The following is a 14,072-nucleotide window of genomic DNA, read 5'->3' as shown; positions in this document are numbered from 1 at the left end:
GCTGTAAGAAAAAGCCTCAAGATTTTGTTGTGGTTTGTGAGGAGAGAAGTACTCATATTAGGCAAAGGAAATAACCATTTATAGTGTGTGCATGGCTATGGAGTCACATCCAGTGTCCTCTCCAAAGGGTCCCTGCAGCCCAGCTGTGGAAGTGGAGTGGTGCCTTCCCTCAACCCCTGCAGCCAACATGAACCTCATTAACAGTTTCAGCCTTAGGTAATGAAAACTGTAAATCTGTAATACTCCCCTGCCAAGAAAGGAGCTGCACTGGCTGAACAAAATGAATCGGCTCACTGCACTGAGAAATAGTTTAATCCTCCTGCAGTGGGGAAGGGAGGGGGAAATGAATAAATATCTTCAGGGAGCCAGGCAAGCTGGTAGCTCAGCAATGAACAAAAATGGTTTTTAAAGCAATTTAATTTTCCTACTGCTGTAAGAACACCCCCCCCTCCCCCCCACACACATATTTAACACTTTTCATTCAGTATTGTTTCTTCTTTTGGTAAGAAAGCCAAGCAGTAGCCTACACAGGCAGTTTCTCTTCAGCTCCTTTTTCTTAGAAAACTCCAACAGCAGACATATTATTTCTAAGATAGGTCATGGTTGCTGGCAGCAGGGGGACTCGATCCCAGCACATCTTAGCAAATGTGAGTTACCAGTGGTAATGTGGCATTAAGTATCTAGCCCTCAATGTGTTAGGGAGCATTCATATCTTACTAACACAAAACACGAACTAGGTTTTCTTGAATTAGTATATTTCTCCCATCATTTATGATGGCTGTTCCCTGCACCCCAGCTTTAAACTGCATGCTGTTTCAGATAAGGACATTAGTGTAGATGCTGACCTGAACTGTCCCCTTACTGGTTTTGTGTGACTTCTAAGTGAAAACAAATGGCAGAGAAAGAAAGTCTGTTTACAAGAACATGTGGTATGTCCAAAAAAATATCTACTTAGAACCATTTCACTACCAATGCAGATGGTGGAGCTTAAATATTTGCACTTAGTAGTCACAGCTGTTAAAATGAGTAGTCTGCATAGAGCAACAATGCTATTTGCTGGATATCTAAAGGAAGTGTTTTGTACAGAACTTCCTTGATGAGATAATACCAACCTGGTAATTTGTTCTCTATACTATCCAGTCTGGCCTGTCCATTTGCATCCACCAGCTGAGCCATGTAATCAGTCTGTAAGTATATAAGGAAATAGTAGATGAAATAGAGCAACCTATTAACTTCAAGTTGAATCTTCATCCTAATATTGGTTCAATATCCTTTGTGCTTCTGTTGGGACACAGAGGATATGAAGAAAAATGCTGCATATCTGTGCTTCTGTGTTGTGGGACTCCAAACTCTAATGCCACTTATTCTGAGGGCTTGTTTTTTTTTTTAAACTAGCATGCATAAGGATGCTTTTTAGGACTTTCAAGATTATATTCTGCTAAGATATTTAAGATCTGTTAGTCTCCTTTATACCAGAACTTTAAATACTTTCAATCCTTATGGTGCAGCTGTGGGGTCTGCCTTCCAGAGAAGTGTAAGAGAGGCACTCTGTAATCATTAGGAGAAATAGTTCTGGGAAATCACGTATATAATCCCAGCTATAGATCTTGGACCTCCATTAGGGAACCCAAGGATCACTGGAGACCAAAGGATCATAGAATGGTCAGGGTTGGAAGGGACCTTAAAGACCATCAAGCTCTAAACCCCTACCATGGGCAGGGACACCTCTCACTGAACCAGGCTGCTCAAGGCCCCATCCAGCTTGGCCTTGAATACCTCCAGGGAAGGGGTGCCACAACAGAGAGATGGGACACAGCTTGATGCAAGCAAAAGTCGATCTCTTGTATAAAATCATTCGTTTAAATATGCTCAGAAGGCAGCATGCTTTAAACAGATTGGTCCTTTCGTACATATGCAGGTCACAGGGCTGGATCTGATTGGTGACTTAACCTAATCATGCTAATACAACTTCCAAAACTCACTAGACAGCAGGCATACATTATCTAAGGCAAAAGCTTCTTCTGGAGCCTGGCTCACCATGGAACATGGAACTGTTTATTACAATCTTGCCACATGCCATGGTTTATGGTCTAGAGACTCCATCGTGTTCTTTATTAACCCAGCAGTGTTTGATAACTTAGTGTTGGCTGTTTTTCAAGCCCCATGCCACAAAGGGGTATCTTCTACCTCCCTGGGCAGCCCGTGCCAGTGCCTCACCACCCTTGTAGTGAAGAATTTTTTTTCCTAATATCTAATCTAAATCTACCCCCTTCTAATTTAAAGCCATTCCCGCTCATCCTATCACTACGTGCCTTTCTAAAGAAAATTAGTAAGGGAAGGAAATGAAAATACTGTTAGAAACATATATTAAGAAGGTAGTAGCTCTGACATTGGTTTGGGCAGAAGTGGGGAAAGTAGTCAGATTAGTAATAATGCAGATCACAAAGATGTGAATGATAAATATTTCTTGTCTCTGATGTATTAAAGAATGTATTTGAAGCTACTTATTTTTCTTCTCAGTATTGGAATGGAAAACACTTACTATTAAAACCAATTATTTTAAAAAGCAATCTAAAATAATGTGGATGTAAGTGTTTTAACAGTCAGCCAAGGAATTATTTTTAATAAGCTCTGGTCTGTAAGGAAGTTTCAGAAGATAGGCAGAATACTAATGTTGGATAAATATTGAAAAATTATATAGAGAGGGCTTGGGTAATTTCAGGCCTAAGTAATAGCTTAATAGCCTATATAAGTTAAATAATAAAGTGGCTGATGCATGACTCAATTAGTAAAGAATTATAAGGTAAGAAATATAAGTAGCAGCAATCTACAGTGATAACTGTGAAACAGGACTGGTAACTGCAATGAGATGTAAGAGATTCCTTATGACATTTGACTTTGTAGTTTCATCTGGAAACTCAAAGATAGAGTTAACCATTATTCATAATGGTGAGATTTAAAAGGAAATAGCTGACAAACGTTTCTGTGTACAGATGGCTTGTTTGCTTGGGTGGTTTCCAGAGGTGTCTGTAGAGCTCAAGCAACATCCAATAAATGCTTATATGATTCACCATAACAATACTGGAACTTCTGTTTTTAATTACCTAGACTGATGGCTACACATCAAACAAACAATTTAACTGTTTCATGGTTTGCAACCATTCTGTTAGAAAAGGACTTCAATATACAGCACATCTATTTCTTCCAGGTACTTTTCTAGAATGGCTATGTTTGGTTGTAACATTTGTAGTAGACAGTCTGTTTAATTTATGTAAGAAATTAATTACAATATACAAATGGGAAAAAATTAGCTGGCCATGACTTTTGCCAACTTACCAGATGATGCTGCTTAGTGAGTATTAGAACAGTTACAAATAGCAAAAAATAATGGTTTATGATCTAACTCAAAAAATGTCCAAATGAAATCATGAAATACATGCCTGTGCAGAAAGGAATTTCTCTTGAATTGCAAAGGCTGAATCTTGATTATTTTGTTTAGTAGTTTATTCACAGTGAAGAAATAGATAATGCTGAAGCAGGCAAAAGAGATTATGAGAAAATATGAAATCCAAGAGGAGCCAGTTTGATAGAAGACTAGAGATCATGCAATACAAAGGCCAAGTCACAGTGTGAGGTTTTTTGAACTTGACAAATATTTGGCCAAGAAAATCAACTCAGAGAAAGGTATCATTAGTTTGAAAGACTGTAAATATAAAACTGCTAGATGTCCTTTTCAGGTCCTTGAAGAAGCAAAGGCAGCTGTTAGAAATTTTGTCCCTAATCATATATAGTATATCAAAACTTTTTGGAGTACCATTAAAAGTGACATGAAAGTTATCTTCCTCTTGCTACTTCTTTAGTTGGACAGGTCATGTTGCAGTCATATCATTAAGTATCACTTCTGTACACTTTTCAAGTTGTAGACTAACTTTATGCAACTAGGTCACTTACACAGTTGAATTTCAGCCAGCCTGCAGAAGGCTGCTGATTTGTTTCACAGAGACTGTTAGTAGGCTCTCTGGCTAAAGGAACATATAATTAAAATACTGCATTGCAGGTTGTGCAACTAAACCCAAAATTAACTTGCAAAACCACCACAGCCATTCAGAGGGGTTTTTTCTTCAAAAGACATCAAATTCATGATTATATTCATCACAACGTACCACAATTTTAGGACTGGAAGTTTTTGCATCTACAACTGGGCATTCTTGTTCTAGGTGCCTGTAGTTTGCTTTCTTGGCTGCCTTGCCTCATGTCCATCTGTTTGGACAGCAGGACTGGAGTACTAACCTCTCAGTTCTTCTTGTACTCCACAACATCTGCTGACACTATTAAGCCAAGGCAGCACAGTCAGAAGTGAGGGCAAGGAAAAGGAAATTAGTTAATTCTGATAAATGGAATTACTGTGGAATAGATAAAGAAAATGTTGTTGCTCAATAACTTATTTGCTCTGGAAACAGTAACTGCATGCAGTGCTGAGCTTCAGAATCTGCCTGACCATAGTGGACAGAAGATCAGTTATGAGGTTTGCAGTCACTTGGTGGGGCAGCAAACACTGGAATTGTTTGGAATGTATTTATCCACCAAATTCTCTTAACTGTAAAACTCAGGGAGTCATTTGTGGTCTACAGATCCAAAGAAAACAGAAGAAACCCAACTCACAGGTGTCATCTAATGACATCTTGATTTTATTTTTCCCTTCTAGTAGAGTTCATAGTAGCTCTGGTTCCTACCACTTGACCAGGCTTTGCTCTTGGGTTGTTCTAATCTCCACATAAAGTTTCACACAGTTCTCAAACTTTTTTCTAGGTTGTCTCCTGTCACCTATCTGCCCTTTAAGCATGGCAGAGTCATCCTGGACTGAGCAAGGTCAATCTTTCTAGCTGTAGGATGGATGTGTAGTGACATTGCAGTGGTTGGTGCCGGAAGGAAAAATTAAAGGGGTAAAATCCCTGTACATTGGGGGCAGCCCATATTGTCTTGTGTAACCTGAAAGCTGACTTCACTTAATGACTTATAGATTTTATAAAACCAAGATAATTTGGCAAGAAAAATATTTTGAAGATATCTAAAACATATTATAAAACTATAATAGGTATAAAATCTCAATTATAAAATATAATTATGGTCATGCCTCCTGGTTGTTTTTTTTTCCCAGCTTGTTGAAACTTCAACCTAATTTATGAATACTCTTGTTCCCTCCCAAGACTGTATGTATTACTCAGGAAGAAAAATATATTCCGAGTTTTTCTTTGGAAATAAGTACAAATAGACATACGAGTGTACTTGTAAGATTAAAACCAGCCCACTAAACACCCATACAGTCATGCTGTAACCACTATGTCTTTGTGCTGACCAACTAAAATTAATCAGTATTTGAATAGTTCTTTGCCAAGGAATCTCAGGAATTTGGTGGCAACTGATACATTTCAGGTATGATTTCTGGACAGGAAAGAGAATAGTTTCTGGACCGTGCTGGCTGTTGTCTGAGTATGTGCAGCCTAAAAAAAAATCTTGAAATTAAGCTTTAGAGTGCTGGGTCATGGTTCTGAGAAGGGAGTGTTTTCTGCTCCCTGTGCCTAGAGGGGCCTTGCAATTCTCACTCACTGTGAGGAAACACTGCCAGAGTACAACTGCTTCCTCATCACTTGTCAATTCAGCCCCTTAGCCCAGGCCTGTTATCCAAAGTCTGAGCTTTGGACTTCCTAAATCAGAAAATGAGCATTGCCAGTTTCTCAAAGACAAACATCTGACACCCCGAGGCACAGTTTTTAGTGCCTGTTACAATAGCAGGGGAATCTCAGCTCCCAAGGAAGTCAGCAAGGGCATATTTGGGAAGTCCTCAAAGGAGTTAAAGATAGGAAAAGTGATGCCTGTGAACCAAGAGCAAACAAGTAACTTTGAGGACACCTGCTTGGCCTTGTGTATGCAGACACCTTAAACTATTCTTGATACCCACACAGCACCTTGAAATCACTTCACCATCACTTAAGTTTCAGCTCTAGATTTTTAGCTCTAGCCCTTTGGGAATGATACTTCAGTAATTCAAACCAATGATTCTGTGGTGGTTCACCCCCAAACAGTGGCTGAACACCACACACAACTTGCTCACTCACAGAGGAGAAACAGTCAGAACCCCCATGGACCAGGATAAGGACAGTTTACTGATAAAATCACCATGAAAGTGGAACAGTAACAGACTATGACAAATTACACTCACACCCAGTGATAACATGGAGAACTGCACAAAGCAGGGACTTACCTGGTACCTCAGCCACACTCAGACTGCCCTGAAAATACCCAACAGCATCCTTGCCCAACCAGCCCCTTTTATGGGGGAGTGATGGCAGGTGGTGTGGAAATGGCCTGGGCTAACTCAGCTCACCTGGGCTGGCTGCTTAGGGAGGTTGCCTCTGGCCTGGCCAGAACTAGAACAGGTTCCCAGCACTACCCTCTGCAGATGCACAAAAAAACCCCAAAACCATCTAGGATACCATTCCTGAGCAGGAGTGCTCACTTGGTATTCATGGGAAAGGCAGGAAAGAGATGTAGGTTGTAGGTGCTTCTCAAATGATGACAGGGAACATGCTAGGGAAATTGCTCCAAATTTCATCCTTATCCATCCTTACTCTGGAACCTAAAGTCAGGCAGAGACTGCACATGCTCTCTCATACCAAGTGAATCCATGGTCTACAGTAAGGTTGTAATCTGTACTTTCTTCTTTCCATATATTTGATGGCTTTTAAAAGACCATGAGGAAGATTTTTCAGCAATTTATTATGGCATCAGGAGTAGGAGAAAAAGCAAGTTAGCACTGCAACATAATTTGGGTGTAGCAGCTTAAGTTGTCCTAAGAAGATGCTGGCTTTGTTTTGCCTTTCCTACTGTAGCCTAGACATGAGTTCTCTCATTCAGCACTGGTTTCTTGCTGATCCCAGTGTAAAACTAGGGAGATACAGCTGCTGAAAAATTAATCCAGAAAAAACAAACTAACCAACCAAACCCAACTACAACAACAACAACAACAACAAAAAAACCAAACCCAAAACAACAAACCAACAAAAAAGCTTCTTGCTAATTGTGGAGATGAACATCAGGACCAGCTAACTGCCATTGCCAGCATAGGGGAGGAGATGAACTGCTCAAAGGAACAGCATCACTGATTGAGCCTGGCTTATGTCGGTATGGTATTGCTGTTTTAAGGCTAGAAACTAGACCAGCGTGCAGGGCTTTGTGCAGGACTTCTAGCAAAAGAGACATTGAGCTGACTTGCTTGGAGATAGCTGCCTGGGCAGGCAGAGAGATAGTGGATGTTAGAGGAAAACAAAGATTTACATGTCATGGCAAGTTTCAGGCTCAGAATTTTCCAAATGCTTGCTCCTACTCTTGCTCCTTGTAGCCTCCAGGTAAGGTATGGCAGCATCTTAATAGAGAGTTTCAAAGTAATAAATTAACAACAGAACTATGACTGGCATTTCCACACTGAGATGCCATGGTGTCTAATTTCCCATTAGTGAAAAATTCAATTGAAGCCAATTTTTTTGATAGTTTAGAAAGCCCACCAGAGGAGGGACACAAAAATGATTAGAGGGCTGGAGCAGCTCCCCTACAAAGAGAGGGTGGGCGCGCTGGGCTGGTGCAGCCTGGAGAAGAGAAGGTTGTGGGGGGACCTCATTGCAGCCTTCCCATCCCTGAAGGGAGCAGAGGAACAGGAGGGGAATCAGCCTGTTCAAGGGCAGAGACTGGCAGGACAAGGGGGATGGAGTGAAGCTGGAGGAGGGAAGGGTTAGATGAGATCTTAGGGGGAAGTTCTTTGCAGAGAGAGTGGTGAGGGGCTGGAAGGGGCTGGCCACAGAGGGGGTGGGTGCCCCGTGTCTGTGGTGTTCAAGGCCAGGTTGGCTGGGGCCCTGGGCAACCTTGTGTAGCTCCAGGCCTGGAGGTTGGTGACCCTGCCTGTGGCAGGGGGTTGGAGCTCTGTGACCCTTGGGGTCCCTTCCAAACCAGACCATTCTATGATTCTATTATTCTAGAAAAGCTTGTTTTCATTTCCAGCATACACTTATTTATGATCAATTTAAGTTCATCTTTTTCTCCCATCAGTATCCTTAAGCTTATATAACTTTCTTGCCTGGTCTTTACTTCACTGATGTATTTATAGAGAGATAATATTTTACCCCTTGGAGCTATGTTTTTTTTCTCTCAGAAATTGGCTACTAGTTACTCTGATCATGTTAATATCTTTTCTCTGTCTTACTTCAGTTCATCTTTCTTCAACATCAGTGACCAAGATTATATACAGTGTAATAAATGTTTTACCAGTGCCTTGTAAAATATCATTAATAGCTCTCTGTCTCTATGGAAAATACTTTGCCTGATACACTTCGGAATTACAATTGTCTTTTTCATGTCTACATCACACTGATAGCTCATAGTCATCTCATGATTGACTGATACACCTACTTCTTTCTCGTTCATTGTCACTTACAGACAGGAAGCCCATAGTCTGTGGCAAAAAATTCCTTGTTTCTGTTCCCTGTGGACATGTCCATGACATTTTTAATATTACTCTCATTTTCAAGGTCATAAAGTTCTTCTGCACATTACTCCATCACCACGTTGACTCTACTTTCCATCTTGCATCCTTTGCAAATGACACATATATTTTTTGGTTGTATATTTTTTGGTTGTGTGCCACTGAGTGAAGAAATACCTCTAAAGCTGAACTGACCTGAAATATAAAATAGGGAACATTATTTTATGTCCCATGTTTACTTATAAAAACAATTCAAAACAGTTCTGCTATCTAAATCGTAATAATTAATTTTTTCAGCTGTTTGTAATTCATCAAAAAGAGTGACATAAAAAGCTATTGGAATGATGTCTTTAACAGAAGCTTCCTGTCAATTACTGCTTACACTTACAATGAAGATCTTTATCTCTTTTAAGATTACTTAAATCTCAGTTGTGAATGACAACATCAGATTATCAAAGACATTGTCTGAACTATTTCTATTCTCTCTGATGGAAAAAAAAATCTTTAAAACAAGTTAATATACCTAATTATTTCTAATGAGAATTAGGGACTAGGTAATTCCATGCTAGATAATTGTTTTAGTTGTTTGACTAGATTGAGCTTCTATGGGCGTAACCCATACTTCACAGAATCACAGAATCCTGGGCTGGTTTGGGTTGGAAGGGACCTCTAAAACCTTCTAGTCTCAACCCCCTGCAACAAGAAGGGACACCCTCCTCTAGACCAGGTTTCCCAGAGCCTCATCCATACTTCAAGCATCTCAGTACTGTATTATATCTCTTTAGTACTTTTTCATAGTAACATACCGTTTCTAGATCCGAGATACATGTCTACATTAAAATAATTTTCCATTGAAATATGTAGCAAACTAACAGAGACTTCTGCTGCTGCATCTATATTGACAGGTTTCTAAGAGGTAGGAGTGTTTTTAGCCAATTTTGTTGAGGACAAAGCCTTTAGTGGGGGCTCCAAACTGTCCTCATAAAGCACTGTTTTCTTGAGAGATCACAGTTTGTTTTCTGTGTTTTACCTGCCTAGGGTTACTTAAATCATGGTTATTTTCCTGAGTAGAAAGTTTGTCCAAATGTCCTGTTTCAACCCACCGCTAGAAGTGAGCAAGGATTGGATGATGAACAGATGTGTTTCAACTGGGGTAAGAGTACTGCAAGAGCTAATAACACTGCCCCAACCTTCTGCATCTGGAGCTTGCTCATCTCCACTGCCTGACTGCGGAGGGTCTTGCAGACCCTTCAGGAATTGGACTGGAGTCAGTTCGTCAAATCCTTCACCATCTGTCTCCTAGTCCTCACCTTGATTTCTTGCTGCCAGGCCTGGATTCACTTGTTTGTCTCCATCAGGTACACATATTGATTGGGTTTGCTCTTTTCCATAGAGGAAGGTGTTTTGTGGATTGTTGGTAGTTTTGTTTCTTGTGGTGAGGGACTTGTTAAGGGTACATGAGCTGCCAAGGAGGTGTTTAACAGAGAGGGGATGAGGCCTAATTTATCTGAGGAATGAAAAAGTTTGTCCTATGTGGTAGTGGGAGAGGAGAAGTCATTGCAATTAAAAATGAACCTGTCATTGCCCTTGGAGGACGGGGGAGTGAGCTGTTTGGGTTGGCATTGCTCCACTGGGAAGAGGTGTACACAGAAACAAGCCTTCCTTCTTCTGTCCCTTACATAATAAAAACACTCTATGTAAGGGACAACTGAACGACAAATCATTTTGTTTAGTGTCCTAGTAACCATTATGGAACTCTTTAAAGCAAAGTCATTACCCCATTTACATTGGCAGTTCTGTATTATCAACAACTGTCATTGCGAGAAGGAGAGATTAAAGCTAAACTTTAATATTTCTTACACTGTTTTCCTGGATACAAAAAAATTTGTTAAATATTAGACTAAACTTTTTTCTTTTTTTAATCTGAGAAAGTAAGATAATGACAAAATAACAATAAGAACAACGTACAGGAAGAAAATACCACAGTAGTTGCAATGCCAGTAGATTTTTTACAGAGCCAAAACCTAAACCCAACAGCAAACACTAAAACAATAAATGTGAAAAATGTGTCAAAAAACTTTCCTAATCCAGTTACAGCACTTTCTGCTTCAGGCCCTTTTCCATAGTTACAATGATTCTGTCTGACTTCTGCTGTTGTCTTTAATAGCGACCTCTGGTTTTATGGAGGTAATCGTAAAATCACTACAAAGTGAACACAGCTGCATGTGCGTTCTCTGTGAGGAAAGACAGTGCTTCTAAAACAAGCTCATGTTGTAACTGCATGTGCAAAAGTGGCAGATTCCAGGGGCAGCAAGTCAGATGAGTGCACAGCAGTGCAATGACAGAACTGGCAGTCTATGGCAGGTTCCTTGTCAAAGATCGGAGTATAAGGGGTAAGATTGCATACTGTGTCAAGGGCTACTACAGAGGCATTTGCTACCCATAGGAGAAAAATATCCGAGGTCTGGCATGATAAAATATATTCTCTGACCATTGCAACCTCTTCTGTCTGTGCCTGTCTTTTCTTAGCTTCTGCTGAGACTAGGTCCCGTTTTCCTTACATATCTTGTCCTAGTCTTTTCTCCTTAGTTGTTTCTTTTTGTTTCCTCCCAATCTTTTTTCCAGTCACTCTTAGTTCCCCCACATGGGCAGTCTGTCTAAATACTATACTTTGCTACTCTTATTTCATATCCAAAGAGGCCATCACTGTTGCAGCTATCTGAATATATTCTGTAAGTAATCTTTCTTCTTTTTAGACTCGGGGTTCATCTTTTGCTAGCCTCACTACATGTACAGCAGCCCAAACAAGACAATTTAATCATCTCTCATGGCTGGAACTCTATGCAGGAACCTCATTCTCATCACTGACTTGTCAATAAAATTTCATGCTTGATTAAGAATTGCTTGTTTTACAAGGCATAAAGACAGAACCCCTTTGCTCTTGGGAGAAAGAAGGCATTGCTTATAAAGCTGAGTTAGCTTGCGAAGAAGCACAAAACATTTTTGGCATGCCCCCATGGATGAGATTCAGATGACATTTAAAAGTCTCTGCTGCTGAGATTAATTGGCCAATGTTCTTGGAAGGTCATCGTTGGCACCTTCATTTTCAGTCCAGCATTCTCATATGAGATAAGGTTAAGTAACACATACTGCAGAGTGCATACCCTCCTTTCAATTCCTTATTGAATTATCTGATTTTGCATACAGCTATGAACTTTGTGAGATGGGCCTGAGCTCTTGTATATGCTTAGCAATGTTCTGTCAGTTGCTTAATTTCCAAAGGGGGCACCCCTTCACTTCAGGAGTGCTCTCCCCAGTTCTCAGACTCATAACCATCATTCTGCACTCTGTACTCCAAACAAAAGTGCTCCGCTGTCTTGCTTTGACATCTCATGAGAATGATTGCCCTCCTACCAGAGTAGAAGCATTTCTAAGCAGCACCAAGGCAGCAATTATGGAAATAGAGGCAGACATTTCCCTGCTGGTGATGTGAGATGGTAGAGATGGGTGATTAAGGAACCAAGCTTGGTCCTGTGCAGGTGAAGCACTGGTTGGTTCATTGTGTATTTTTTGAAAACTTCCTGGAGGATTTACATTTTATCTAGTCTCCTACCCCATCATTTTCTGACATAAATTTCCCTGATCTTTCCTTTCCTTAATTCCTGGCACCTGCAAGTGAGATGGTGTGGACTTTATTGTGTTTGCAGCAGAGATGATGTCAGTTGTGACAGTGTGAGGGAACAGACCTGACAGACAGTGGAAGAGGCTTTCAAAATAGCCTAGATTCAGCTGATCATTGTCCTGGCCAACCACTGCCTTAACTGAAGTATTAGAGAAGATGAACAAAAATAATTTTGGGAAACAGATAAATTTCATCAGGACTGCTCTAAGGTCACACAGATTTTCAAATGAAATGGCCAGAGTGTAGCCTGCCCCATGGTTCAGCCAGTTCAGCTGTCGGTGTCCAAGGCCTGATCAGGTGCAGCTGAGCAATGTGATTTTTGGCTCACTTTTACTGAGAAAGTTGTCAAGGTGTGATGAAGTTTGAGAGCTGTGGATGCACACTCTAATAAACGTGAAAAACAGAGACCAAAGTGGAAGTGCTGAGACAGTAAAACTTAGCAGTGTAAGGATCCAAAAGGAAAAATACCACATGAGAAAGCATAAAACCCCAAGGGAGATGCAGAGACTCAGAAGATGCAAATTCAGTGGAATGATACAAGGTGCAACAGAGTGTGACCTTCCTCCCTGCCTGGTTGCCTGGTCAGCAGTAATACATCAGGGACTTCCTTGGGGTGGGAGGTCTAGTGTTGCTTTGCCTCATAACACCTCACTCTGAGCTGTTTGTTCTGTTTATTAGACAGCAAATAATAACTGCTTTTCGCTCTGAAGTTGCATGGATTTTTCCCGTGGAATCTCTTTATATGGGAAAAAAAGATGCTCCCCGTCCCCTAAATGTGACCAAGAGATGGCTGTTTAACAACAGCCTTTGTAGCAGACAGGGGTTATAAAAGAATTGGAAAGACTGCTGGATTATGAATACTGTGTATTTTTTTTTGTTAGAAATTTTGGGGTGTGGGAATACAAATCCGATTCAGCCTGAAGTCAGGACACTGTCCAAGCGCTGATGCAGCTCAGAATTTAGGTGCTGCTTTGCTGGTCATAGCACATGATTGAGCCTGGAATCCTCAAACAAAGGTTCTTAATCTACACATCAGGGTATTTAGCCTTGTCTCATGGTCCAGCTGGAGCAGGGTGTGATCCATCTGATAATAGAGGCCTGTCTTTGTTCTGACACTGATAACAGCTTTATCCCTGCCTAATCCTAAAAAAACATACTCTAATGCCATTATTTTTTTCCCCTAAAATCTCTCTTTTGTAATCCCATTTCATTTTTTTGCCAGTTCTGGGAAGGGAGAAGTAAAGGAAGAGGGTCATGATGACATGATTAGCAGTTTTGTAAATAAATGGAAACTCAGGTACCAGAGTTATACTCTGCTTTCTAAACAAGAATTTCTAAACAGTGAGGACAGATTTGAAATCTGTAATTTTGCTGGATGTGGAAATACATAAATGTATCCATGGTGCATAACTTCTATTAAGAACTTGATGTTTCAACCATAAAAGAAGGAATAAAGTGTTGTGGTAGCAAAAGGATATGCCATGTTGCATCTAACCTATTTGCATACTATAACAGTAATGCTGGTGATACATCATTTCTGTACTCCATTTATATGCATCCTAGCATCCTTACGAGCATGTAGTGCTATGTGCTTGAATAAGGTGGTGGTTTTCTTTCCTTAAGTTTTGTTTGTTTCAAAGTGGAGCATTAAATGGGAGATTTAAGTTTGTTCTTCCTTGTCTGTAGGAAAGTATAAAACAGAGATGCAGAGTTGCAGGCAAGAGTATAATGTTCATGGGAATGGTTATCTTGATAGAAGATCTTTCACTAGGATGCTCAGAGGAGGAAGACTGCTCGTTTAAGCTAATTAAGAAACATACTAGTCATCAAGAGGAATATTTGAAGCACACAGTGGGC

Source organism: Gallinula chloropus (genome assembly GCF_964237585.1).
Source record: "Gallinula chloropus genome assembly, chromosome: 7".
Lineage (NCBI taxonomy): Eukaryota > Metazoa > Chordata > Aves > Gruiformes > Rallidae > Gallinula > Gallinula chloropus.
This window is presented reverse-complemented; position numbering follows the sequence as displayed.